At 37.7% G+C, this 27303-nt stretch overlaps 1 protein-coding gene across 4 annotated transcripts in view; it reads right to left on the bottom strand.

The window, feature by feature from the left end:
- The window catches only part of Ugt50B3 (UDP-glycosyltransferase family 50 member B3), a 97688-nt gene extending 75245 nt beyond the window's left edge, over positions 1 to 22443 (bottom strand). Inside the window, exons 1-2 of one of the 4 annotated variants that reach the window (XM_073989652.1) lie at positions 21902 to 22443; positions 12480 to 12580 (exon numbers count right to left, since the gene is read on the bottom strand). The gene's annotated coding sequence lies outside the window, so the exon portion shown is untranslated. The remainder of the gene's footprint in view (positions 1 to 12479; positions 12581 to 21901) is intronic. The other 3 variants (XM_073989653.1, XM_073989650.1, XM_073989651.1) reach the window with 3 other exon arrangements.
- Between the last annotated feature and the right edge of the window lie 4860 nt (positions 22444 to 27303).

Genomic DNA, 27303 nt, shown 5'->3' with positions numbered 1-27303 from the left:
TGAGTTGCTTTGCCAATACTAGATCGAATTCGAATGTTTTTAATATATAGGGAATCTGATTTTGTTATCTGTTATGAAAATATCTCTATACGTTCAAAAGTTACAGAGTTTTGACCAAGAAAAAACGATTTTGGACCACTGTGCGCCGTAATTTTTATTTTTATTTTTTTGGCGAGTCCATACTTCCTGGGATAATGCCACAATATCTCCATAAAACCTGCCGGCTTATGTAAACATTTTTCTCTTTCATTTCTATGCGTACACTGTAAATAGATCTCGTCACGTGCTACTGTCTTAAGTCTTTTGTTTCAAAAAAACAGTAGCGGCAAAATAGACATTTCTTAAAGATTAAATCTTCAAAGCGGCTTAACAAATGTACAATAAAGTACCCAACATTAACATTTAGTGATAAAAAGACCTACATGTAAGCATAAAAAGCCAATTATGTTGTTTGAAACAAAATACATATGCCTATGGGCTATAAAGATTTAAACAATAGCATCTTTGTAATTGAGATAATATCTCACAACACTTCCTTATATCAAATGATGTAGCACACAATTCGGGAATTACACATAAAAAACGTAATTGTTTAAAGTTCTGATAAAACTTCTCAGTTGGGGGAAAATATTCTCAATAACTGATGAAAGATGTCATGCATTCGAACATTCTACATTCAATTCTAAAACATATAGTTCCAAAACACTAAAAGCTGTCAAAGCATAATTTAAATTATCACATACTTCTTTTCTGCGCTTACCTTAGAAATGTCACTTTTATTCTGTTCTGTTCTTCACAATTATTTTAGGCTCTTCCAAAAAGCTATTCTAGACGACTAATTTCTAAAATTCAAAATGCATTATATTTATATTTCTTTTCAGTTCATTTCAGATACAATTCCCTAATGGCTTCTTAAGTAATGCTGATCTCTATAAAATTGTCTATGGCGTTGTAGAAGTATTAAAAAAAGTTATGATTTTACCAAAGTTTAATTAGGCTAATCAACTTTTTTGATAATAATATTTTTTTCAAGTTACGACAGCTAAAATAAAAACTAAACAAAATATTTTATATATTTCTTAGGTTTAAAAACGATTGCCTATTGCCTTAGAACGTTATAAAGTTCCAAGCAAAAGCAAAGTTCAATCATTGTTGGAAAAATAAATATTAAAAAAAAATATATATAAACACCTTAAGAGGGAGAGAGAGAAAGAGAGATGGACATTTAAAAGATAGCTTTAAAGATAACAACTATAGATCTAAATCCCACACTACCAACTCAGAGGTAGTGTGGTATTCCATTGTCTACTGAAAGGTTTGTGCGTTAATACGGACAAATTGGTACATTAGCAGATTATTGTCAAACTCAATTCCAAGGATTTTTTTAATCATTCTTCAGCAACAAACACAACATCTAACACCACATGTTGTTGTTCAGGCTCCCGGAAAAGTATCATTCCTGCAGTTCAATTGCAATAGTCTTTGCAACAAAGTCAGCGAAATTTTAGACTTTATTTGTCCAAGGAACATCATGGTCGCCGCGATCCAGGAGACAAAGCTCACAGTCACCTGTAACTTGCAACATTTCAATGTTTACAATTTTTTGCGTAAGGATTGTACAAGAAGTGGAGGAAGAGGATTTGCCTTCCTTATACATCAGTCTGTCCAGTACAGACCTATGCATCTCATTTGAACTTGTCTCTAGTTACCCATAAAGTGCCAGACTGCCAAGGTTAAGTTGCTTAATGTGTACATACCGTCGATGAATACTGATTATGCCCTGCATATGCCCGACATTAGTTTACTTTAGAGGGCAATAACCGTGCTAAGGACCTTTAATCCTTTGGCATTCAGCCCTTGGCAATGACCAAAAGAGTACATCGTTGACGAGTAAATTGATTGCTTCACATTCATCGAGGATAAGTGTAGATTCACACAGCTCGCCAGACATCACCATTGTAGCACCCGGTCTGACAAATGCCCTGGCAACCCGTTATTTCCCTTGACTCACACCATTTTACGATCATCGTCTTCGTTAACAGATGACACGACTTCATGATCTCCGACCACCATACTTTTCTGAACCAAGGTAAAGCTGATTGGCAAGGATTCAGAGAATTTACCAAGCATCGCTTCAGAGTGATGCCTGCCTATTCCTCCATTTGCTCGGGTAGCTGAGAGAATTTTCCGGAAGATCATCACAGCTACAGCCGCTCGACAGGCAAGTTAGCGAGCATAAGTGGAGAAGTGGCTAGGCCAACTGAAGCAATGAAACATTGGTACAGGATTATTATCTTTCCCCGCTAATTTTTCCAAGCCCATAACCTTGGCTGTGGTTTCGCTAGATAGTAGATAAGGTCAGTAGGAATCTCAAAGCCGGGAAGGATAATAGAACTACGGTCACTTTAAAAGTCGTGACAGTGGCAGATCCGAAGAGATGTGAATGGTATTTAACCGGCAGTTTATAGTTATAGGGCAAAGAGAAGCCTGCTACTCTGTATAAGAGCCCCCTCAGGCGAGGATATGTCACCACAACCATCAGAAACGCGAAACTATCCTAAGCTTTGGGTCCAAACGAAATCTCAATGATAATGCTTAAATAATTGGATGAATCTGAAGTTAAGTATTTGATAAATATCCTCCTCAATTTATTGAAGATGACAGGGTGGTCCTCCTACTGAAGCCAGACAATGATGCCAGCAGAGGTGAATCATATAGGTCAATCTCCCTCCTGTCGCCGGTGGCAAAGTGCTGGCTCTTGACCTATCGAAGGCCTTCTATACTGTCAACCATGCTAAGCTGTTCGAGGACATAGACATAGAAGACTTTCCTCTAGCCGTGTTCGAAACTTAGGATAATTAACTATATGTGAATTCAGGGTGAAAAAGAAAGTTTCCCGCGGTTATATCTCCTTTTTAGAAATGCCGCAACGCTACAAACGTCATAGAGATCTTAATGTAAGCGGATAATTGTACACTCTTGGCGTTGGATCGTATCGTCAGTGACACCTCTGATAGCTTAAATATCTACATAACTTACATAGTGCGCTTCTTCCATCTGAGGAATATGAAAATAGCTGCTGCTGAAATGAGGTTCTCCTTGAACATATTACTTCGACCAATTAACTACCCCAAAATATTGGGTTTAACATTCGACAGCATGTTTTAGTCTTCCGTGTAAGCCACAGCTATTTGCGACAAGATCAGACAAAGAAACCTCATCGACCTCTTACAAAACAATACGACGTTCTATGGTAAGCTATGCGGAATCAGTGTGGTTTCCAAAGTTTAGCAATGAAAGAATATTCAAATATGCCTGAATTCCGACCTGATGACTGCAACAGGGTGCCTCCTCATGACACCAATGGACCATCAACATGAGGAGACGAAGATTTTACTGGTACATCACAACAACAAGATGTTGTCGATGTAGTACGTATTTGGGTATTGCCTGCCACAATCTAGTGGAGAGGCTTATCTGACACTGACACGTCAGAAGAGATCTTTGTGATCTAGAAAGGGTGTTCCAAAGGAACATCTTGATTATTGGTATTTTGAGCTTTTGGGGCATTTAGGCGTGGATTTTAAGGAATATTTCAAGGGTTCTCCTCAACTGTTTATGCGTGGGTTTCTAAGGAATTTATCAAGGGTCATGCTTTGATCTCTTGTATAGGCAAACGATTGCCAATACTCGTATAAGACTTTAATGAGTTTTCAGTTGCCTTCGGTTGCCTATACAAGACCACAAGAGTTCTTCTGCCGCATATAGAAGACCTCCAGAAGTCTTCAATTGCCAATGTAAGACTTTAAGGAGTTTTCAGTTGCCTACAGAAGACACCAAAAGCTCATCTGTTGATATGGAAGACATCAAGAAGTCTTCTGTTGCCTTAAGAAGACCTCAAGAGGCCTTCTCTTGCCTTTAGAGGACCTCAAGAGGTATTCTGTTGCCTCTAGAAGACCTCAGGAGGTCCTATGTTGCCTTAAGAGGGCTTCTGTTGCCTACTGAAGACCTCAAGAAGTCTGCTGTTGCCGATAGAAAACCTCAAGAAGTCCTCTGCTGCCTGTAGAAGACCTGTTGCCTATTGAAGAGCTCAAGAAGTCTTCTGTTGTATAGGACCCCAAGAGGTCTTCTTAGCGGTTTTAAGGAACATTTCAAGGGTCATACTTAGCTCTCCAAGCGTGGATTTTAAGAAACATATCAAGAGTCATGCTCTCTAAGCGAGGATTTTTAAGGAATACTTCAAGAGCTCAAGAAGTCTTCTGTTGCTATATAGGACCCCAAGAGGTCTTCTTAGCGGTTACAAACATTTCAAGGGCCATGTTTAGCTCTCTAATCTTGGATTTTTAAGAAACATTTCAAGGACCGTTCCTAGCTCTAAAAGCGTGGATTTTTAAGGAACATTTCAAGGGTCATACTTAGCTCTCCAAGCGTGGATTTTAAGAAACATATCAAGAGTCATGCTCTCTAAGCGAGGATTTTCAAAGAATACTTCAAGGCTTTGCTCAGCCATTTAGACGTGGATTTTTAAGGAATACTTCAAGGCTTTGCTCAGCCATTTAGACGTGGATTTTTAAGGAATATTTCAAGGCTTATGATCAGCTATTTAGGCGTGGATTTTTAAGGAATATTTCAAGGCTTATGCTCAGTTATTTTGGCGTAAATTTTTAAGGAATATTTCAGCTATTTAGGCGTGGATTTTTAAGGAATATTTCAAGGCTTATGCTCAGCTATTTATGCGTGGATTTTTAAGAAATATTTCAAGGCTTATGCTCAGCTATTTAGGCGTGGATTTTTAAGAAATATTTCAAAGCTTATGCTCAGCTATTTACGCGTGGATTTTTAAGGAATATTCCAAGGCTTATGTCCAGCTATTTAGGCGTTGGTTTTTTAGGAATATTTCAAGGCTTAAGCTCAGCTATTTAGGCGTGGATTTTTAAGGAATATTCCAAGGCTTATGTCCAGCTATTTAGGCGTTGGTTTTTTAGGAATATTTCAAGGCTTAAGCTCAGCTATTTAGGCGTGGATTTTTAAGGAATATTCTAAGGCTTATGTCCAGCTATTTAGGCGTTGGTTTTTTAGGAATATTTCAAGGCTTAAGCTCAGCTATTTAGGCGTGGATTTATAGGAAAATTTCAAGACGTATGTCCAGCTATTTAGGCGTGGATTTATAGGAAAATTTCAAGACGTATGTCCAGCTATTTAGGCGTGGATTTTTAGTTAATATATCGAGGCTTAAGCTCAGCTATTTAGGCGTGGATTTATAGGAAAATTTCAAGACGTATGTCCAGCTATTTAGGCGTGGATTTTTAGTTAATATATCGAGGCTCTTTAAGAGTGAATTTTTAAGGAATATTTCAAGGCTTATGCTCAGCTATTTAGGCGTTGATTTTTAAAGAATATTTCAAGGCCTATGCTCAGCTATATAGGCGTGGATTTTTAGGGAATATTTCAGGGCTTATGCTCAGTTATTAAGGCGTGGATTTTTAATAAATATTTCATGGCATATGCTCAGCTATTTAGGCGTGACGTTTTAAGGATTGATTTTTAAGGAATATTTCAGGGCTTGTGCTCAGCTATTTAGGGGTGGATTTTTAAGGTATTTTTCAAGGCTTATGCTCAGCTATTTAGGCGTGGATTTTTAAGGTATTTTTCAAGGCTTATGCTCAGCTATTTAGGCGTGGATTTTTAAGGTATTTTTCAAGGCTTATGCTCAGCTATTTAGGCGTGGATTTTTAAGGAATATTTCAAGGCTTATGCTCAGCTATTTAGGCGTGGATTTTTAAGGAATATTTCAAGGCTTATGCTCAGCTATTTAATCGTGGATTTTTAAGGAATATTTCAAGGCTTATGCTCAGCTATTTAGGCGTGGATTTTTAAGGAATATTTCAGGGCTTATGCTCAGCTATATAGGCGTGGATTTTTAAGAACATTTTCAAGGCTTATGCTCAGCTATTTGGGCGTGGATTTTTAAGGAATATTTCAAGGCTTATGCTCAGCTATTTAGGCGTGGATTTTTAAGGAATATTTCAAGGCTTATGCTCAGCTATTTAATCGTGGATTTTTAAGGAATATTTCAAGGCTTATGCTCAGCTATTTAGGCGTGGATTTTTAAGGAATATTTCAGGGCTTATGCTCAGCTATATAGGCGTGGATTTTTAAGAACATTTTTAAGGCTTATGCTCAGCTATTTAGGCGTGGATTTTTAAGGTATTTTTCAAGGCTTATGCTCAGCTATTTAGGCGTGGATTTTTAAGGTATTTTTAAAGGCTTATGCTCAGCTATTTAGGCGAGGATTTTTAAGATATTTTTCAAGGCTTATGCTCAGCTATTTAGTCGTGGATTTTTAAGGTATTTTTCAAGGCTTATGCTTAGCTATTTAGGCGTGGATTTTTAAGGTATTTTTCAAGGCTTATGCTCAGCTATTTAGGCGTGGATTTTTAGGGAATATTTCAAGGCTTATGCTCAGCTATTTAGGCGTGGATTTTTAAGGAATATTTCAAGGCTTATGCCCAGCTATTAAGGCGTGGATTTTTAAGGAATATTTCAAGGCTTATGCTCAGCTATTTAGGAGTGGATTTTTTAGGAATATTTCAAGGCTTATGCTCAGCTATTTAGGCGTGGATTTTTAAGGAATATTTCAAGGCTTATGCTCAGCTATTTAGGCGTGGATTTTTAAGGAATATTTCAAGCCTTATGCTCAGCTATTTAGGCGTGGATTTTTAAGGAATATTTCAAGCCTTATGCTCAGCTATTTAGGCGTGGATTTTTAAGGTATTTTTCAAGGCTTATGCTCAGCTATTTAGGCGTGGATTTTTAAGGTATTTTTAAAGGCTTATGCTCAGCTATTTAGGCGAGGATTTTTAAGATATTTTTCAAGGCTTATGCTCAGCTATTTAGTCGTGGATTTTTAAGGTATTTTTCAAGGCTTATGCTTAGCTATTTAGGCGTGGATTTTTAAGGTATTTTTCAAGGCTTATGCTCAGCTATTTAGGCGTGGATTTTTAGGGAATATTTCAAGGCTTATGCTCAGCTATTTAGGCGTGGATTTTTAAGGAATATTTCAAGGCTTATGCCCAGCTATTAAGGCGTGGATTTTTAAGGAATATTTCAAGGCTTATGCTCAGCTATTTAGGAGTGGATTTTTTAGGAATATTTCAAGGCTTATGCTCAGCTATTTAGGCGTGGATTTTTAAGGAATATTTCAAGGCTTATGCTCAGCTATTTAGGCGTGGATTTTTAAGGAATATTTCAAGGCTTATGCCCAGCTATTAAGGCGTGGATTTTTAAGGAATATTTCAAGACTTATGCTCAGCTATTTAGGAGTGGATTTTTTAGGAATATTTCAAGGCTTATGCTTAGCTATTTAATCGTGAATTTTTAGGGAATATTTCAGGACTTATCCTCAGCCATTTAGGCGAGGATTTTTAAGATATTTTTCAAGGCTTATGCTCAGCTATTTAGGCGAGGATTTTTAACCCAGATATGCCCATTGCTTGATCGTGATCATTTTAAAAGTATTTTTATATTATTTTAGAAGCAAATGTGAAATAATAACAGTATGTTTATATGTTTTTAAAAATTCTTTGAAAAAAGTGGTTTTTGAGGCCACTTTTGGACACAGGGTTTTATCTTATAACTGGGAGTTATGGGACACAAAACATTTGACATATAGTCCAAAGACACCTTTTCGGCATCTAGTTAACGTTTTTTCGTAGTAGGCTCCACATCGTGTATGTTTTCGTTATAAAACTACCCAATAATTAATCGGTCATAACGCAAATCATTGTAAAAACTAAGCGATAGGTGGTAACTTCGATGAACTAGACCTCAAAACTCAAAAATAGTAGCTCAAAATAATGGAATCACATAATATCCCAAGAGCTACAGATGTGTATTGAGTATATCACCAAAATAAACGGTACTTTGATAAACATAAGATATCAAATTAGCAAGAATTTTGTGTGTCCTATATATAGGACGTTGGGCATATCTGGGTTAAGATATTTTTCAAGGCTTATGCTCAGCTATTTAGGCATGGATTTTTAAGGTATTTTTCAAGGCTTATGCTTAGCTATTTAGGCGTGGATTTTTAAGGTATTTTTCAAGGCTTATGCTTAGCTATTTAGGCGTGGATTTTTAAGGTATATTTCAAGGCTTATGCTCAGCTATTTAGGCGTGGATTTTTAAGGAATATTTCAAGGCTTATGCTCAGCTATTTAGGCGTGGATTTTTAAGGAATATTCTAGGCTTATGCCCAGCTATTAAGGCGTGGATTTTTAAGGAATATTTCAAGGCTTATGCTCAGCTATTTAGGCGTGGATTTTTAAGGAATATTTCAAGGCTTATGCTCAGCTATTTAGGCGTGGATTTTTAAGGAATATTTCAAGGCTTATGCTCAGCTATTTAGGCGTGGATTTTTAAGGAATATTTCAAGCCTTATGCTCAGCTATTTAGGCATGGATTTTTAGGGAATATTTCAAGGCTTATGCTCAGCTATTTAGGCGTGGATTTTTAAGGAATATTTCAAGCCTTATGCTCAGCTATTTAGGCGTGATTTTTAAGGAATATTTCAAGCCTTATGCTCAGCTATTTAGGCGTGATTTTTAAGGAATATTTCAAGCCTTATGCTCAGCTATTTAGGCGTGGATTTTTAAGGAATATTTCAAGGCTTATGCTCAGCTATTTGGGCGTGGATATTTAAGGTATTTTTCAAGGCTTATGCTCAGCTATTTAGGCGTGGATTTTTAAGGAATATTTCAAGGCTTATGCTCAGCTATTTAGGCGTGGTTTTTTTAAGGTATTTTTCAAGGCTTATGCTCAGCTATTTAGGCGTGGATTTTTAAGGAATATTTCAAGGCTTATGCTCAGCTATTTAGGCGTGGTTTTTTTAAGGAATATTTCAAGGCTTATGCTCAGCTATTTAGGCGTGGTTTTTTTAAGGAATATTTCAAGGCTTATCTTCAGCTATGTAGGCGTGGATTTTTAAGGAATATTTCAAGGGTTATGCTCAGCTATTTAGGCGTGGATTTTTAAGGAATATTTCAAGGCTTATGCTCAGCTATTTAGGCGTGGATTTTTAAGGAATATTTCAAGGCCTATGCTCAGCTATTTAGGCGTGGATTTTTAAGGAATATTTCAGGACTTATCCTCAGTCATTTAGGTGTGGATTTTTAAGGAATATTTCAAGGCCTATGCTCAGCTATTTAGGCGTGGATTTTTAAGGAATATTTCAGGACTTATCCTCAGCCATTTAGGTGTGGATTTTTAAGAAATATTTCAAGGCCTATGCTCAGCTATTTAAGCGTGGATTTTTAAGGTATTTTTCAAGGCTTATGCTCAACTATTTAGGCGTGGATTTTTAAGGTATTTTTCAAGGCTTATGCTCAGCTATTTAGGCGTGGATTTTTAAGGTATTTTTCAAGGCTTATGCTCAGCTATTTAGGCGTGGATTTTTAAGGTATTTTTCAAGGCTTATGCTCAGCTATTTAGGCGTGGATTTTTAAGGTATTTTTCAAGGCTTATGCTCAGCTATTTAGGCGTGGATTTTTAAGGCATTTTTCAAGGCTTGTGCTCAGCTATTTAGGCGTGGATTTTTAAGGTATTTTTCAAGGCTTATGCTCAGCTATTTAGGCGTGGATTTTTAAGGTATTTTTCAAGGCTTATGCTCAACTATTTAGGCGTGGATTTTTAAGGTATTTTTCAAGGCTTATGCTCAGCCATTTAGGCGTGGATTTTTAAGGTATTTTTCAAGGCTTATGCTCAGCTATTTAGGCGTGGATTTTTAAGGTATTTTTCAAGGCTTATGCTCAGCTATTTAGGCGTGGATTTTTAAGGCATTTTTCAAGGCTTATGCTCAGCTATTTAGGCGTGGATTTTTAAGGCATTTTTCAAGGCTTGTGCTCAGCTATTTAGGCGTGGATTTTTAAGGTATTTTTCAAGGCTTATGCTCAGCTATTTAGGCGTGGATTTTTAAGGTATTTTTCAAGGCTTATGCTCAACTATTTAGGCGTGGATTTTTAAGGTATTTTTCAAGGCTTATGCTCAGCTATTTAGGCGTGGATTTTTAAGGTATTTTTCAAGGCTTATGCTCAACTATTAAGGCGTGGATTTTTAAGGTATTTTTCAAGGCTTATGCTCAGCTATTTAGGCGTGGATTTTTAAGGTATTTTTCAAGGCTTATGCTCAGTTATTTAGGCGTGGATTTTTAAGGTATTTTTCAAGGCTTATGCTCAGCTATTTAGGCGTGGATTTTTAAGGTATTTTTCAAGGCTTATGCTCAGCTATTTAAGCGTGGATTTTTAAGGTATTTTTCAAGGCTTATGCTCAGCTATTTAGGCGTGGATTTTTAAGGTATTTTTCAAGGCTTATGCTCAGCTATTTAAGCGTGGATTTTTAAGGTATTTTTCAAGGCTTATGCTCAGCTATTTAAGCGTGGATTTTTAAGGTATTTTTCAAGGCTTATGCTCAGCTATTTAGGCGTGGATTTTTAAGGTATTTTTCAAGGCTTATGCTCAGCTATTTAGGCGTGGATTTTTAAGGTATTTTTCAAGGCTTATGCTCAGCTATTTAGGCGTGGATTTTTAAGGTATTTTTCAAGGCTTATGCTCAGCTATTTAGGCGTGGATTTTTAAGGTATTTTTCAAGGCTTATGCTCAGCTATTTAGGCGTGGATTTTTAAGGAATATTTCAAGGGTTATGCTCAGCTATTTAGGCGTGGATTTTTAAGGTATTTTTTAAGGCTTATGCTCAGCTATTTAGGCGTGGATTTTTAAGGAATATTTCAAGGGTTATGCTCAGCTATTTAGGCGTGGATTTTTAAGGTATTTTTCAAGGCTTATGCTCAGCTATTTAGGCGTGGATTTTTAAGGTATTTTTCAAGGCTTATGCTCAGCTATTTAGGCGTGGATTTTTAAGGTATTTTTCAAGGCTTATGCTCAGCTATTTAGGCGTGGATTTCTAAGGTATTTTTTAAGGCTTATGCTCAGCTATTTAGGCGTGGATTTTTAAGGAATATTTCAAGGGTTATGCTCAGCTATTTAGGCGTGGATTTTTAAGGTATTTTTCAAGGCTTATGCTCAGCTATTTAGGCGTGGATTTTTAAGGTATTTTTCAAGGCTTATGCTCAGCTATTTAGGCGTGGATTTTTAAGGTATTTTTTAAGGCTTATGCTCAGCTATTTAGGCGTGGATTTTTAAGGTATTTTTTAAGGCTTATGCTCAGCTATTTAGGCGTGGATTTTTAAGGTATTTTTTAAGGCTTATGCTCAGCTATTTAGGCGTGGATTTTTAAGGTATTTTTTAAGGCTTATGCTCAGCTATTTAGGCGTGGATTTTTAAGGTATTTTTTAAGGCTTATGCTCAGCTATTTAGGCGTGGATTTTTAAGGTATTTTTTAAGGCTTATGCTCAGTTATTTAGGCGTGGATTTTTAAGAAAAATTTTAGGCGTGGATTTTAAGGTATTTTTTAAGGCTTATGCTCAGCTATTTAGGCGTGGATTTTTAAGAAAAATTTTAGGCGTGGATTTTAAGGTATTTTTTAAGGCTTATGCTCAGCTATTTAGGCGTGGATTTTTAAGAAAAATTTTAGGCGTGGATTTTAAGGTATTTTTCAAAGCTTATGCTCAGCTATTTAGGCGTGGATTGTTGTTGTTAATTTCTTCATGGTATTCAAAAGAATATTAGTGTTTCATTAAAACTTCACTTGTAAATGGAAAATTATAATACGGCCGCCCTTCCAAAAATAACACACCACAAATTACATTTAATGATGGCCGTTATTTTCGGTTTGGTCTCGGCTTGAAATTTAAAGCTATTAAATTTAAAAGAAAAAAGTGTTTTTTCTTTCTCTCTTTCACGTTCTGGAGATGATGGTGAAATGGAAATATTCCAAGACATGAAAATTATTATTGCATTGGGTATTGTTTTGGAAACATGTTAATATTTAGGTCATGCAACAACAAGTGGAAAGTGATTACATGGCTTAATAAGTCTTCTTTCTGAAATTGATGGAAATAAAAAGGGAATAATTAGAGTAATTCTCCCAAACATTGGAAACGTTACTGGATCTTAAAAGGGGGGCAAAATTTGTGTCTACAAAGTTCGGTAAATCTTGCCTTTCTTACATCAAGGGGAAAGATGAGGGCAAAAGGCAATCGAAAGTCGAAAGTTGATGGAAAGGTGAGGGCTAAAGGCTATCGATTAGTTTTATACACATGAAAATTGATTTCCCTGTGCTATTTCTATTGTAGATCCAGATGACTTAATAGTGATAGATCCCTCCCACCATATTATAGTTGTTGTATGAATATATGTCATTATTAAATACATAAGAATAATTTGTTTATCAATCATAAAATACTAATTTGCGATATTGTGTGAAAAATTCTTCTTTCAATAATAAAATAATTGCCTAATAAAGGCAATACTCGAAAATAAATTAAGAAATAAAACAAAAGAAAACAAAAACAATATTCCTCCTACCTTATCTCCGGTTGCAAATCGTTGACAAAAGATGGTGTTGATCGAGATGACGGCGATGATGTTGATGTTTTTTTATATAAAGGTGTTTATGACGCTGACAACTATAAACAACGAAAATGTGTAACCGTTAAAACGTGGAATTGTAAATAAAATTTAAATATTTTTTTTGTAACAAATTAATGAATTGACCGATAAAAGGCAACGTTAGTTAGATTGCAATATACAAATATTTTTTTTTCTTTTATTTTATTTTTTTCGATTTCCTACGCTTTTGGGGAATATTAAACGTTTTCCAATGCAATTGCTGGCCCCAGCAAAAAAAAAAAAAAAAAAAAACAAAAAAAAACGAAACGAGCACGCACTTGTGACGTTGTTAACAACAATAACAACAAAGCAAGACAACTACGACAATCACGGTGATTAAATTTAATGGAACGGCCACATATCTACAACAACAAAGACAACAACGAAAAACATCAACAAATGCAGTATATCACGTTGTAACCGATCGTCGTCGCTGTTGTGGTAGTATGTTCGGATTCATTGAATTTGGCCAAATTACATTAAAGAAAACGTTTTAGTATTTGTTATGTTTTTTTTTCAATTTTTTGTTTGGTGTTCGTTATACACTTTCGGTTGCAGGTTACAATCAGTACCACCAGCACCACCAATACCAATAACAACGTAACGCAAGTTAGCGAGTAATGGTAGCTTGAAATGCAACAACAGCGGTGGTGCTACTTTTTGTAAATTTCTGGTAATTTTTAGTCACTAACTTTCGGTTTGGAAAATTACACAAGGCTACAGACTTGTATACAAATTCAGCATATTGCGAAGCAAATGTTTAAAGGATCGCATGCTGCGAAACACGTGCAGTGCCTGCAAAGGAGGGATTTATTTTTAAGATTTTAAGTTAAGATTTTCTTTAGGATAAGATTTTCTTTCCATGAAAACTCCAAAACACAAAGCACAAAACATACATATATACTATATCAAATTGGGCGCCATTTATATATGAGCGCAAACATAGGTCAAACATGAGTCATGGATATGATTATGTGAGGCATGTGAGCAAGTCAATTCAAATAAGTAACAAGTAAACTATATCATATTGATGGAGAAGTTTTGTGACCACTGGGAACCTCAAATGTCGAATTGCTGATATTTGGGTCAAAAATTGTAGCTAAAATAAAAAAACGAAAATCGGGAGGTGCCGTTACATGAGGGCTCTACCAAAACATGAACCTATGCTGACAGTTTTTAGTGGAGATATTTTGCGATTACTAGGAACCTGAACAGTCAAATTACAGGTAGTTCGCACCGTATATATGGGGGCTATACCTAAACATGGACCTATATTGACGGTTTTTGGTGGAGATGTTTTGTGACCACTCGGAACCTCAAATGTTCAATTGCAGATAGTTTGGTCAAAAAATGTAGTTATAATTCACAAAAACCGAAAATCGGGAGGTACTGTTATATGGGGGCTATATGAAGACGTGGGTGATAGTTTTGCAGCATCAACGAAGATTAAATAAAAATATCAGATATTTTGGTAAGATGATGTGGCTAAAGCCTTCAAAATACCGAAAATCGGGAGGTATAGCTATAGGGGGCTATATCAAAACGTGGACCTATACTGACAAATTTCTGAGGGAAAGTTTTGTATTCACGAATAACACTAACTACCAATTTTCAACCACCGAATATCGGTTGTTGTTGTTGTAGCAACACATATATGTTCGTTTATTATTTCAGTTATCAAGTTCCTCTGTGTCCAGACTCAAGAATTCTGCAACCTGGACTGGTTGCGTCCATAAAGAATGAGGAGACAGGTGAGTGGGGTTAGCTGGGCAGTTGAATAAATGCAGAGTATCGTGTGATCCCAATCCACATGCTGGGCATATGTTGGGTATCGTGGCGTCAATTCTGGCCCAATACGAATTGAGGCGGCTGCATCGTCCGGATCTTAACTTAGCTAAAACCCCTCGTGTTTGCCTTGGCAGCTGGCGTTCTTGGCGATTGATGGGGGATGGTTTCCAAGTACGGCATTCACACTGTATCTTCGTACTGCTTGTGCAACCATGTTGGTGTGAATGCCTGCCTGATAGGCTCGTTGATCTAGCGGTTCTCTTTTATACCTTTGGACCTCTCCCTCTTGATCATGAAGGTCTCTCCTGACGTGCCTGGGTGGGGGGAGCCTGCCCATTAAATCGTGACAGGGATGCTCACTGCGGTAACACCCAAGCAGGTACTGCATCGACAACATCTTATTGTGCTGACGCATCGGTAAAACCTTCGCCTCCTCATGAAGATGGTCCACTGGTGTCATGAGGAGGCACCCGATTGCAGTCCTCAGGGCGGCATTCTGGCAGGTTTGAATCTTCTTCCACTGCGATGCGCTAACCTTTGCAGACCACGCTGGCGCCGCATAGCTTACCACTGACCGGCCTATTGTATTGTAGGTGGTCAACAAGGTTTCTTTATCAGCACCCCTGAGAACCTTGTTCATACTTCTGATCTTATTGCAAATAGCTGTGCATGCACGGACGACTTGAACATGCTATCGAACGTTACAACCAGTATTTTAGGGTAGTTACTGGTCGGAATCAGTGCACCATCGACCAATATGTTCAGTGGGCCTCATCTCAGCCGTTCATGTGGTGAACAGCGTGGCTGTGGATTTAGCGGCGGATATTTTCATATTCCTCAGATGGAAGAACTGCACTAGGTCAGCTATGTAGACATTTAACCTATCACATATGTCATCGACTATAGGACCCGACGCCAAGATCGTACAATCATCCGCATACATCACCATCTCTATGCCGTCTGGAGGGTGTGGAATTTCAGAAAGATAGAGGTTAAACAGTTCCGGAGATATCACCCCTCCTTGAGGAACTCCCTGTTTCACTCTACGGGTTTTGGACTTATTGTTTCTGAATTCTACAAACGACTGGCGTCCACACATATAGTTGATTACCCAATGTTTAAAACATGGCTGGAGATTAGTTTTCTCTATATCCTCGAACAGCTTGGCATGGTTGACGGTATCGAAGGCCTTCGATAGGTCAAGAGCCACCATGACTGTTCGGTCGCACGGCATTTTCTGGTTCAGTCCTCTACTGATATGTGTGGATATGGCGTCTAATGCTGTTGTAGTACTATGCATTTTCCGAACACTTATTAATACTCAACTCCAGGTTCATCCAGCTGCTTAAGCATTACCATCGATATTCGGTGCGGGCCCAACGCTTTGGATGATTTAGCGTTTCGGATGACATCTGCAACATCGCTCATCGTAAATTGTGGTGGTACCTCCTCGGCTGGAAGAGCTCTTCTTATACGGCGTAGCACACTTCTCTTCGCCCTATCACTCTCGGGGTGCTCTATGAACTGCCGGTTAAAATAACACGCGCACCTCATTGGGTCAGTTACTGTCACGCCGTTGAAAGTAACAGCCGTTCTGCCATCCTTCTTTTCCGGACTCGAGAGTGATTTAACCGTTGCCCACAATTTACTTATTCCTGCACCAATGTTGCATTGCTTCAGATGGTCTAGCCACTTTTTCCGCTTATGTTCGCCTACTAGCCTGTTAACTTCAAGAGTAAGTTCTCTAATCTTGGGTCTTCGGGGTTCGTACGACGAAGCTCATCACGTACATTTGCTAGTCCCGTCGGCTCTGCTGGGACATTTGGTCTTATTTCGGGTATTCGACCAGCAGGTAGTTAGCGAGCAGCTGCTTTAGTGATGATGTCTCGGAAAGTTATCTCAGCTACCCGAGGATCTGAGGGGGTGGGCAATTGTATGAAGCGGTGATTGGTAAATTCTCTGAAACTTTGCAAATCAGCTTTCCCATGGTTCAGGAAAGTACGGGGTTCAGAGGTTATGAAGTCGGGTGGTCTGTTTACGGAGACGATGATAGGGAGGTGGTCCGAACTAAGGGAAATGACGGATTGCCAGGATACGTCATTTATCAGACTTGGTGCCACAATGGTGATATCTGGCGAGCTGTGGCAGTTTCCTCTAATCCTCGTAAGAGCGTCTTTATTCACGGCGCAAAACGTGGATCTATCGATTTGCTCTGCCAGCGCTGTACCCCTCTGGTCATTACCTAGGACGGAGTGATAAAGCTCATGATGAGCATTGAAGTCCCCTAGCACAAGACGGTTATTGCCCTCTAAAAGCAAACTAATATTGGGAATATAACGCAGGGTACAGCTATTCATCGGCAGTATGTACTCATTAAGCAGCTCTACCTCGGCAGTACCACACTTTACTGCTACCCCCATACACTCCATGTATGGGTCACTAGAGCTTAGCTCAAGCAAGATAGGTCTGTACTGGACAGACTGGTGTATTAGGAAGGCAAGTCCTCCTCCTCCGCTTCTTGTGCGATATTTCCGCAAAACGTTGTAACCATCACAACGTAAGCTACAGGTGGCGGTGAGCTTTGTTTCCTGGATCGCGGCGACCATGATGTTTTTCCGACTCATAAAGTCCACAATTTCACTGACCTTATTGCGCAGACCGTTGCAATTGAATTGCAGGAATGATGCATTTCCGGGCCGTTGAACAACAACATGTGGTGTTTGTTGCATTTGTTGTTGTTATTGGGGAGACTGCGGGGGCGTCTCGTATTCCGACGACGACGTAGAAGACGCACTGGGTGATGTGCTGACGCAGCAAGCAGCAACATACCTGTCGCTGTAATCCCGGGTGCTACTAAGGCCAGAGCACCCACAAAAATGCACCCATTCCATACATCCATTACATCTCACCATTGTTGATCTGGCAAACGGAACAGATCCATACTGGCCCGGGGTTCATTTTTATCCCGGCACGGACCAGAAGAGCTCGGAGCAGGCATTCCGGGATAAATTGCCGCTCCCATGGTGAAAAAATACACGACCTGTACCAACAAATTTAGAGGGGAAAGTTGAATACCCCCAACGAAGAATACAAAATTTCAGCCATTTCAATAGATTGTTGTGGCCATAACCTTCAAAATACCGAAAATCGGGAGGTACCGTTCTATGGGGGCTACATGAAGGCGTGGACCTATACCGACAAATTTCTGGGAGAAAGTTTCGTACCCCGAACGAAGACTAAATACCAAATTTCAGCACTTTCGGAGGAATATTGAGGCCACAACCCTCTAAGTACCGAAAATCGGGAGTTACCGTTCTATGGTGACTATATGAAGGCGTGGACCCATACCAACAAAATTCTGGAGGAAAGTTTTGCAGCATCAACAAAGATTAAATACCACATTTCAGATATTTCGGTAAGATTGTATGTCTAAAACCTTCAAAATAGCGAAAATCGGGAGGTATAGTTATATGGGGGCTATATCAAAACGTGGACTTATACTGAAAATTTTCTGAGGGAAAGTTTTGTATTCACAAATAACACTAATTACCAACTAATTACCGAAAATCGGAAGGTACCGTTCTATGGGGGCCATATCAAAACGTGGACCTATATCAACAAATTTCAGGTGGAAAGTTGTATATCCGCCAACGAAGACTAAATACCAACTATAAGTAATTTCAGTAAGAAAAAGTGGCTAAAATTCTTCAAATACGGTAAATCGGGAGGTACCTTTCTATGGGAGCTATATCAAAACGTGGACCTATACTGACAAATTTCTGCGTGAATAGTTTGCAGCTCCAACAAAGACTAAGTACCAAATTGAACGCATTTCGGTGTGATATTGAAGCTAAAACCTTCAAAATACCGAAAATCGGATGGCACTGTTCTATGGGGGCTATATCAAATTACAACTTCTATACCAAATTACAAAGCTCTAGCTTAAAAATTGAGAGCTGTATCTTGATATCAACAGACTGACGGACATGGTTATATCGACTTAGAAACTGTATAGGGCCTCCGATGAATATTTGGATGTGTTACAAACGGAATGACAAATTTAAATATACCCTCCATATTATGGTGGAGGGTATAAGAAATGGCTCCCAAAATAAGATCCCCATAAGATCTACCGATGCCTTTCTTCAGATACCTCATCCGCAACACTTTTGAGCTTTAATCCAAATATGTATTTTTGTCAGCAAGTTCATGAGTCCAAAGATGGCCCTAATACATAATTATTGGGGGAAAAGAAATTCAATTCGATATTGTCAATAGATGAACGTTACAATTCACAAAGAGTGAGGGTGTATATTTGTTGGCCAAAAGATATACCTGGGTCTACAGGTACTATGTGAACAAAATCGTATATATCGGACCTCCTAACAACATACGTAAGATAAGTCATGGAGGGCTACATTTCAAAATCAGGACCTGGATTGTTTTCTGGAGGATTTCATATAGATATATATTTTTATACCCTACACCACTATATGGAAAGGGTATTATAAGTTTGTTTTGGTAAAAATGCATGTAACACCGCGAAATATTCGTCGGTGACCCCCAATGTGGTATACCAATCTTCATATCTCGGCGAGATAAAGCGATTTGGAAATGTGTGTCCGTCCGTCCGTCTGTCCATTATAAATTGTAATCAAACTCCAGGCCGCAATTTTGGATTGATCGTCACGAAATTTGGTATGGAGGTCGGTTTCACATCAGAATAGATCGCTATTTTAATTGGTGATGATCGTGAACTATTTAGCGGGTGAAATGGACCAAAAACATAATTTTTATCCGATGTTGTATATGCCCTGTAGGTCGCAATAATAGTCAGATCGCCTCGAAATTTTAAATAAGGTAAGAGTATATGACAATGAAGTAGCTTGCAATTTGAGATGGCGATCAGATAATATAATGGACCAAAACTTTTGTGTGAAAATCGTGAAAAATTGTAGTATAAAGATTATATATTTATTCCTGGAAGAGACATTCCGGGCAAGTAAGCTATACTTGGAAGAGGAACGCTTGACCTTTCTATTGATGTCAATTGTGTTGGTGTACATGTTCAGATAACAGAGTTACAGCCTAATATACCCTGTTATTTGTTTGTAGTGTAATGATAAATACACTAGAGGTGGCAATTATAGTTCAATAATGACGAAATTTTGCATGAGGTGAGAGTTCAGGTCGAAGAAGAGGCCCACAATTTTGGATGATGATCTGATATTATTTAGCGGGTGAAATGGACCATTACATTTGTATGAAAGATACAAAAAAAATATGTTTGTTCTATTTTTTTTTCCTGGAGCGCATATACCGGCAAAGTAGACTACATATGAAAATAGAACTACTGATCTTCCCCCCCCCCCCCCCCCCCCCCCCCCCCCCCCGATTAAAATTGCAATAAAGTGTCTGCTAAATAACGGGCCTGCTGCTTAATATATAATGGGTTATGTGTAGCGAACCACATTTTCCCATTGTTGCATATTACATGGTGCCCTAACGTTTTCATTGTCCAATTAGATTTTTTTACATACATTGCAGCATGATTCGCTTTGCCACCTTCTTTCAAAACGATTCCCCAGCCAGGCAAAATCAAATTTTAAAACGGTTTTAATACGCGATGAGTTAATACATATATGTAGTAGTGTAGGGTATCACATGGTGGGCCAGTCCGACTATAGCCCTCTCTTACTTGTTTTTATACCCTCAGCCTTTAGGCTATGAAGGGTGTATACACTTTCATACGGGCAAAATGTGCCTCATCGAAATAATGGTTTTAGACCCCAAGTATGTTTGGACGAAATGTGTTTCAGACAATTTGGAGTCGATTGAGCAATGTCCGTCCGTCTGTCTGTCTGTCTGGCTGGCTGGAGCGCACGATAACTCTCGAAGGGATGAACCGATTCGGTTCAAATTTTGGCTTTCGTAATATTTTGTCCAAACTTAGTTTAAGTTCGAAGATGAGCTATATCGGTCCACTCCTTCCGGTACCTCCCCCACAAAAGTTCGAAAATGTTCGGAAAATTTGTACGCACGATAACTCTTGAAGGGTGTAACCGATTTGGTCCATACTTTGCCCATCGTGGAGCGTGTACCAGACTTAGATCAGGTTTTAATATGGACTCAATCGGTCCACTCCGTCGGGTACCTCCCACACAAAATTTTGGAAAAGTTCAGTTTAGGAACATCTCTCGAATCGCTTTGATTTTTGCTTTAGCAACTTGTATTCACTGCCCTCCATACGACGGTATAAGTTTCATCAGGGGCAAGTCCATACTTCCTGAGAAAATAGCCTGAAAGTTGCAAAAAACCCCTATGACACCGTGTGAGGAGGTTGGAGGGCAAAATAACTCTCGAACAGGTCTGCCGATTCGGTCCAAAGTTTGGCCTTAGTAATATTTTGTCCAAACATAGTTTAAGTTCGAAGATAAGCCATATCGGTCCACTCCTTCAGGTACCTCCCCCACAAAAGTTCAAAAATGTTCGGAAAAATTGTGCGTACGATAACTCTTGAAGAGAGTGGCCGAATTGGTCCATACTTTACACATCCTAATATATCTAGCAGATATAGATCAGGTTCAAATATGGACTATATTTGTCCACTCCATCCGGTACCTCCCACTCAAAATTTCGGATACATGTTCACTTTAAGACCTGCTTTCGAATCACTTTGATTTTTGTTGAAGCAACTTGCATTGCTGCCTCAATTGCGATGGTAAAAGTTGTTTCAGGGGCAAGTTCATACTTCTTGAGCAAACATCCCTGAAGTTCTAAAAAACCATATATAGTGGCTGGAGATCCATTCTTTTTAGTATCTCCTCCGCAAAACTTTTGATATTAAATCCTAATCAACATTTTTGTCAGTTCAAACGCCCAAAATTCTTAAAACTCCCTAAATACATGCGTTTTTTGGAAAAAAATTGTTTCAATATACACAGGCTGAGGGTATATCTCTGTCGGCAAAGCCGACTGATACTTTTTTACTTGTTAAATATGTAGTTTTATAGTACGTTTATATATAACCGGATTTAACAAGCCCACTGGGTTTCAAATGTCAATTCCATTGCTTATATTTCAAATACATCCTCATAAAGAAGGTTAACCCTGCAAAAGGCTATAATATAAACATGGCCTTATACAAATTCGAAAATTGGTTATATGCACTTAACACAAATTTTTATTTTCTTCAAGGATCTGCAGTAGGCTGTAGCACTGTGTAATTTTTCTTATTTTTTATTTAATTTGTTATTGCAGTCTTTGTTAGCAATCTTTAAAAAACGTCACAATATTCGACTCTTCAATCCAAAAAAAAAAACCAAAAACAATTTAATTTGGATTAAGAAGAAAACCGAAGAGTCATTAGCGGCAAATCGCGCACAGCGAAACAAAAACGGCGGCTGTTATTGGTTTTGTTTTTATTTTTGTCGATAGTTTAGCAAACGGGGTTTATGTTTTGGCTTTTTTATTTTAATTTACGAAACTAAGTTATCAAAAAAAAACTTTCACCCAGCAAAAGGAAAACTTGCAAAACGAACAAACTTTACTTTTTATCCAAATTCAAACAGCTGGAAAACGGCACAGCACCCAAGTAATAAGTTGTAAATTTTTGTAATAAACTTTTTTTAAATAACAATTATTTAAATTTTTTATTGTTTTATTATCACTTCATTAGCGTCGTAATCATTTAATTAAATAACACTTTTATTTAATTTTCCATTTTCTCTCACTTGTTGATTTTCCGTTATTATTTCTTTTGTTTCCTTCACTATATCCTCATTAACTTTATTTCTTAATTTGGCATATTTTTCCTTTTTTATTATTATTATTTTTTATTGTTTCGTTTTTTTATGGAATTTATATTTCAATATTTTTTTCTTTCTACCGTTCACTGGTAGTTTCTCTCTGTAAAGACGTTTAGCAACTGAGTGCCGAATGCCGTTATGAGCTTCCACTAAGTCTGTCTTAACATTTTGTTATGCTTTTGGCTTTGGCGTTTTTTGCCACATTTGTTATGTCTTTTAGCAGCCGCCAACATGGTCGGCAGTTAATTCATTCGTTTGCGAGAAGTCGCAACATCTCCGACACTGCTGTTGTCGCCACAATCGTGTAATTGCATTGCATATGTACGTACATAGCTTCCCCTGTTACATACACTGTTAACTTCTAAATCGGGACTTATGTATGTTAGCTGGTTTTCTTGTTGTTGTTGTTGTGTGTCCATTCCATTCATTCGTTCATTCATAGTAGTATTTAGTAGTTTTTTTTAATGGGCTGCACTTAAAATTCCAATAGCTCATCTGTATGCTGCAATTTTGAATTAACCCATTTTGAGCCGAAAGACAGGGTTGATTACAACGATCAAGAACAGCGTTAGGTTCGCCCGGACCGAACTTTTTATATCCTCCATTACGAATTGGCGGCTATATTAAAACGAGTATCTATACCCAATATTCTCTATGGGGGGCTATATCAAAACGTGGGCCTATACTAACAATTTTCTGGCCAAAAGTTTTGCAGCTCCAAAGAAAACTTAATACCAAATTTCAGCAATTTCATTATAATAATTAAGGTAAAACCTTCAGAATATCAAAAATCGGGAATCACTGTTCTATGGGGGTTTGGACCTATAATGACAAATTTCTGGGAGAAAGTTTTGCAGTTCCAAAAAAGACTTAATACCAAATTTCAGACATTTCGGTGGGATAGTAAGGCCAGAACGTTCAAAATACCGAAAATCGGGAGGTATAGTTATATGAGGACAATATCAAAACTTGGACCTGTGCTGACAAATTTCTGGCAGAAAGCTTTGCAGTTCCAAAGAAGACTTAGTACCAAATTTCAGACATTTCGGTGGGATATTAAGGCCACAACCTTCAGAATACCGAAAATCGGGAGGTATAGTTATATGAGGACTATATCAAAACGTGGACCTGTGCTGACAAATTTCTGGCAGAAAGCTTTGCAGTTCCAAAGAAGACTTAGTACCAAATTTCAGACATTTCGGTGGGATATTAAGGCCACAACCTTCAAAATACCGAAAATCAGGAGGTGTAGTTATATGGGGGACTATATCAAAACGTGGACCTGTGCTGACAAATTTTTGGCAGAAAGCTTTGCAGTTCCAAAGAAGACTTAGTACCAAATTTCAGACATTTCGGTGGGATATTAAGGCCACAACCTTCAAAATACCGAAAATCGGGAGGTATATTTATATGGGAGCTAAATCAAAACGTGGACCTATACTGACAAATTTCTGGGGGAAAATTTTATGGCTCCAACGAAGACTAAATACAAAATTTCAGACATTTCGCTAAGATAATGTGGCTAAAACCTTCAAAATACAGAAAATCGCGAGGTACAGTTATATGGGGGCCATATCAAAACGTGGACCTATACCGACAAATTTCTGTGGGAAAGTGTTGTAGGCGCGAAAAAAACTAATTAATAATTTGTACCCACTTCATTGTAATAATGAGGCTAAAACCTTCAAAATACTGAAAATCGGGAGTTACAGTTCTATGGGGGCTAGAACAAACCGTGGACCTATACAGGTAATTTTCAGGGACAATAATAGTCTCCAGTTTCAAAGAAGACTATATACCAAATTTCAGCCATTTCAGTGGGATATTAAGGACACAATTTTCAAAATACCGGGGCCAACAAATTTTAGTTGGAAATTTTTATATCCCCCAAGGAACACTACCCAGCCAAAAATTTTTGCCGATGGCTCTGATATCAGATTTTTTCCGAGATTTCCTAACCTATTTTTCCGATTATTTTCCGAGTTCTCTGCACATTCTCTGAAGGTAAATTTTGATTCGTTTTCTTTCCGATTAATATCCGAGTACTCTGCATATACTCTAAAGGGAAATTTTAATTAATTTTTTTCCCGATTAGTTTCCGAATATATCGCGAGAATATCGAATTGAACATCCCATTTTTTCGAAATTCTGAAAAAGTATCCAAAAGTAATCCGATTTTCAGCCCATTTTCGAATGTTCCTTTAGAGTTTTGTCCGAATTGTGAAGAATATCGAAAATTCAGTCAAAATTTCCCATTTTTCATTCGAGTTTTTAAACGATTTCGTTTAGAATTCGAAAAGAAACTCGAATCTTCCTTCCGATTTTTTTTTTTTTTTTTTTTTTTTTTTTTTTGACAAAACTTTCCGAATTCGTGGGTACCTTCACACAATTTTGTTCTGAATTCGGCATCAGAATCGGAAATATGTTCAGAGTTTCGTTCCTAATTCGGAAAGAAACTCGAATCTTCCTTCCGATTTTTTTTTTTTTTTTTTTTTTGACGAGACTTTCCGAATTCGTGGGCACCTTCACAGAATTTTGTTCCGAATTCGAATTCGGCATCAGAATTGGAAATTTGTTCAGAGTTTCGTTCCTAATTCGGAAAAAAACTCGAATCTTCCCTCCGATTTTTTTTTTTTTTTTTTTTTTTTTTTTTTTGACAAAACTTTCCGATTTCGTGGGTACCTTCACACAATTTTATTCTGAATTCGAATTCGGCATCAGAATCGGAAATATGTTCAGAGTTTCGTTCCTAATTCGGAAAGAAACTCGAATCTTCCTTCCGATTTTTATTTCATTTTATTTTTTTTTTTTTTTTTTTTTGACAAGACTTTCCGAATTCGTGGGCACCTTCACAGAATTTTGTTCCGAATTCGAATTCGGCATCGGAATTGGAAATTTGTTCAGAGTTTCGTTCCTAAGTCTGAAACAAATCGGAAAAATTGATAGCTGGGTAAATACCAAATGTCCGTGTGCTCTGCTCATTCTCTGAAGGCAAATTTTGATGCGTTTTCTTTCCGATTAAATTCCGAGGACTCTGCATATACTCTGAAGGGAAATTTTAATTACATTGCTTGATTAGTTTCCGAATATATCGCGAGAATATCGAATCGAACATCTGAATTTTTTCGAAATTCTGAAAAAGTATCCGAAAGTCATCCGATTTTCTGCCCATTTTCGAATGTCCCTTTAGAGTTTTGCCCGAAATTGTGCAGAATATCGAAATTCCCTCAAAATTTCCCATTTTTTCATTCGAGTTTTTAAACGATTTCGTTTGGAATTCGTAAAGAAACTCGAATGTTCCTTCCGATTTTTTTTACATCCGATTTTTTCCGAGTTCTTGGGCATCTTCATACAATTTTGTTCCGAATTCGAATTCGGCATCAAGAATCGGAAATTTGTGCAGAGTTTCGTTCCTAATTCGGAAACAAATCGGAAAAATTGTTAGCTGGGTAAATACCAAATTTCAGTTATTTCTGTGGGTAATGAGGCTAAAATCTTCAAAATAACGAAAATCGAGAGGTACGTTCTATGGGGGTTAAATCAAAACGTGGACCGATATAACCGATTTTCTGTACCAAACATCATAGGAGTACTAAAAACTTGAATACCAAATTATAAAGCTGGAAGGTATAAAAATAGAAATAAAAAGTATGTATGTCCAACCGTCGTCCCCGAACATACACGGAAACCACTCTTCGTTTCGTTTAGAAGCACCTTTTTACCATTTTATTGTATATAAATTTCCGGGGGAAGTTCATATTTCCCCATACTTCGTTCTCGAGATATGGGTCTTGACATGTCAGAAAAATCTTTCCCGAGTTATGGGTTTTTGATATTTCTGAATAGTTTTACTTTATCACCATAACTCCTAACGGATGTAAGACCAAACCTGAATGCTGAGCTTTATGACCGTTCAGACCTGGGTCATAGGCCCAATTTAGAACGAGATAGTGATCCGGATCTTTCAATTAAACGAGATTGCCCAACTCTACTAAAATAGCGCATTAACCGTTATCCAAAGTTTTCTACTGCCGGTTTCTATGTTGAAACACTTCAGATGCTTTAGGCACTTGTTCTGCTTATGTTGGCCGACTAGTCTATGGACTTCCAATGTCAGTTCTCTTACTCTGGTGTCACTAGGGATTTCACGACACAGCTATCACTTTGGCAGTGATGATGTCTCGAAAATTTCTCTCTGCCACCTGATTTTCAAAGGAATTGGTCAGTTCTTCAAACCATTATTTAATGAAAAGTACGACTTTCAAATTTTATGAAATCGGGAGATATAGTTATAAAGGTTAATACAGAAGAAGTATAAAACTATCAAAAACTAGACAATTGCATTTCCAAGCTCATTCTTAAGAAAATCAGTGCAGAATCCTTCCTGGCAGCAATCGCTTGAGCAAGTATATTCACATCATGTGGAATACAGGAAACTCAAGTGAGACGTATCAGCCAAATTGTTACAACAAAGATGTAGAAGAATTTAAGGTTTCCGTGTGTTGTTTGATGGTTCCAATGCATAACTTATTCATTGGCTGTCTGAACGAAAGTCTGTATCTCCAAAACAAAAAACTTAAGAAACAAACTACGCACTCTACATTTTGTTTAATTTCCCACATCTTATAACCCGAGATGGACCGTGAGAAACTATGTCATATACGACATACCCACATACATATTTGACAATCATCTTTATATATGCAATTCTGAATCGAAGTTGAGGAAAATGAGTTGTGATGGATGATTAACGCAGCATTTCCCTTTTTCTTGTGACATTTCGACGAGCCATTCATTTGGACTATTATTTCTAACTCCATGTTCTTGCACTTAGTACTCCCCTTGTGGTATGAGGAGTTTCCTTCCTCAACTTACGATTGAGGAACCACTACCTACCTAAGGTGAGTTTATGATATCATGTACTATCAATGGCAAGCAAAGCTTTCACATTTGTTGTGGAGCGACAATAGTTTGTTGACGAATGTACATGAAACGGATGCCCATAATTAATGCCTAGGAAGACTAATAAATGAATTAGTTCTTTTGAAGAAAGATTATTGGGTTTATGACATGATACTACTTTTATACCTTTTCATACAGGTAGATACCCAAAAAATCGTCGTACAGACCATGCCTGCTTATGA

The sequence above is a fragment of the Musca autumnalis genome, unplaced genomic scaffold (assembly GCF_047663935.1).
Source record: "Musca autumnalis isolate F117 unplaced genomic scaffold, ASM4766393v1 scaffold_5, whole genome shotgun sequence".
NCBI classification, from domain to species: domain Eukaryota; kingdom Metazoa; phylum Arthropoda; class Insecta; order Diptera; family Muscidae; genus Musca; species Musca autumnalis.
This window is presented reverse-complemented; position numbering and strand designations above follow the sequence as displayed.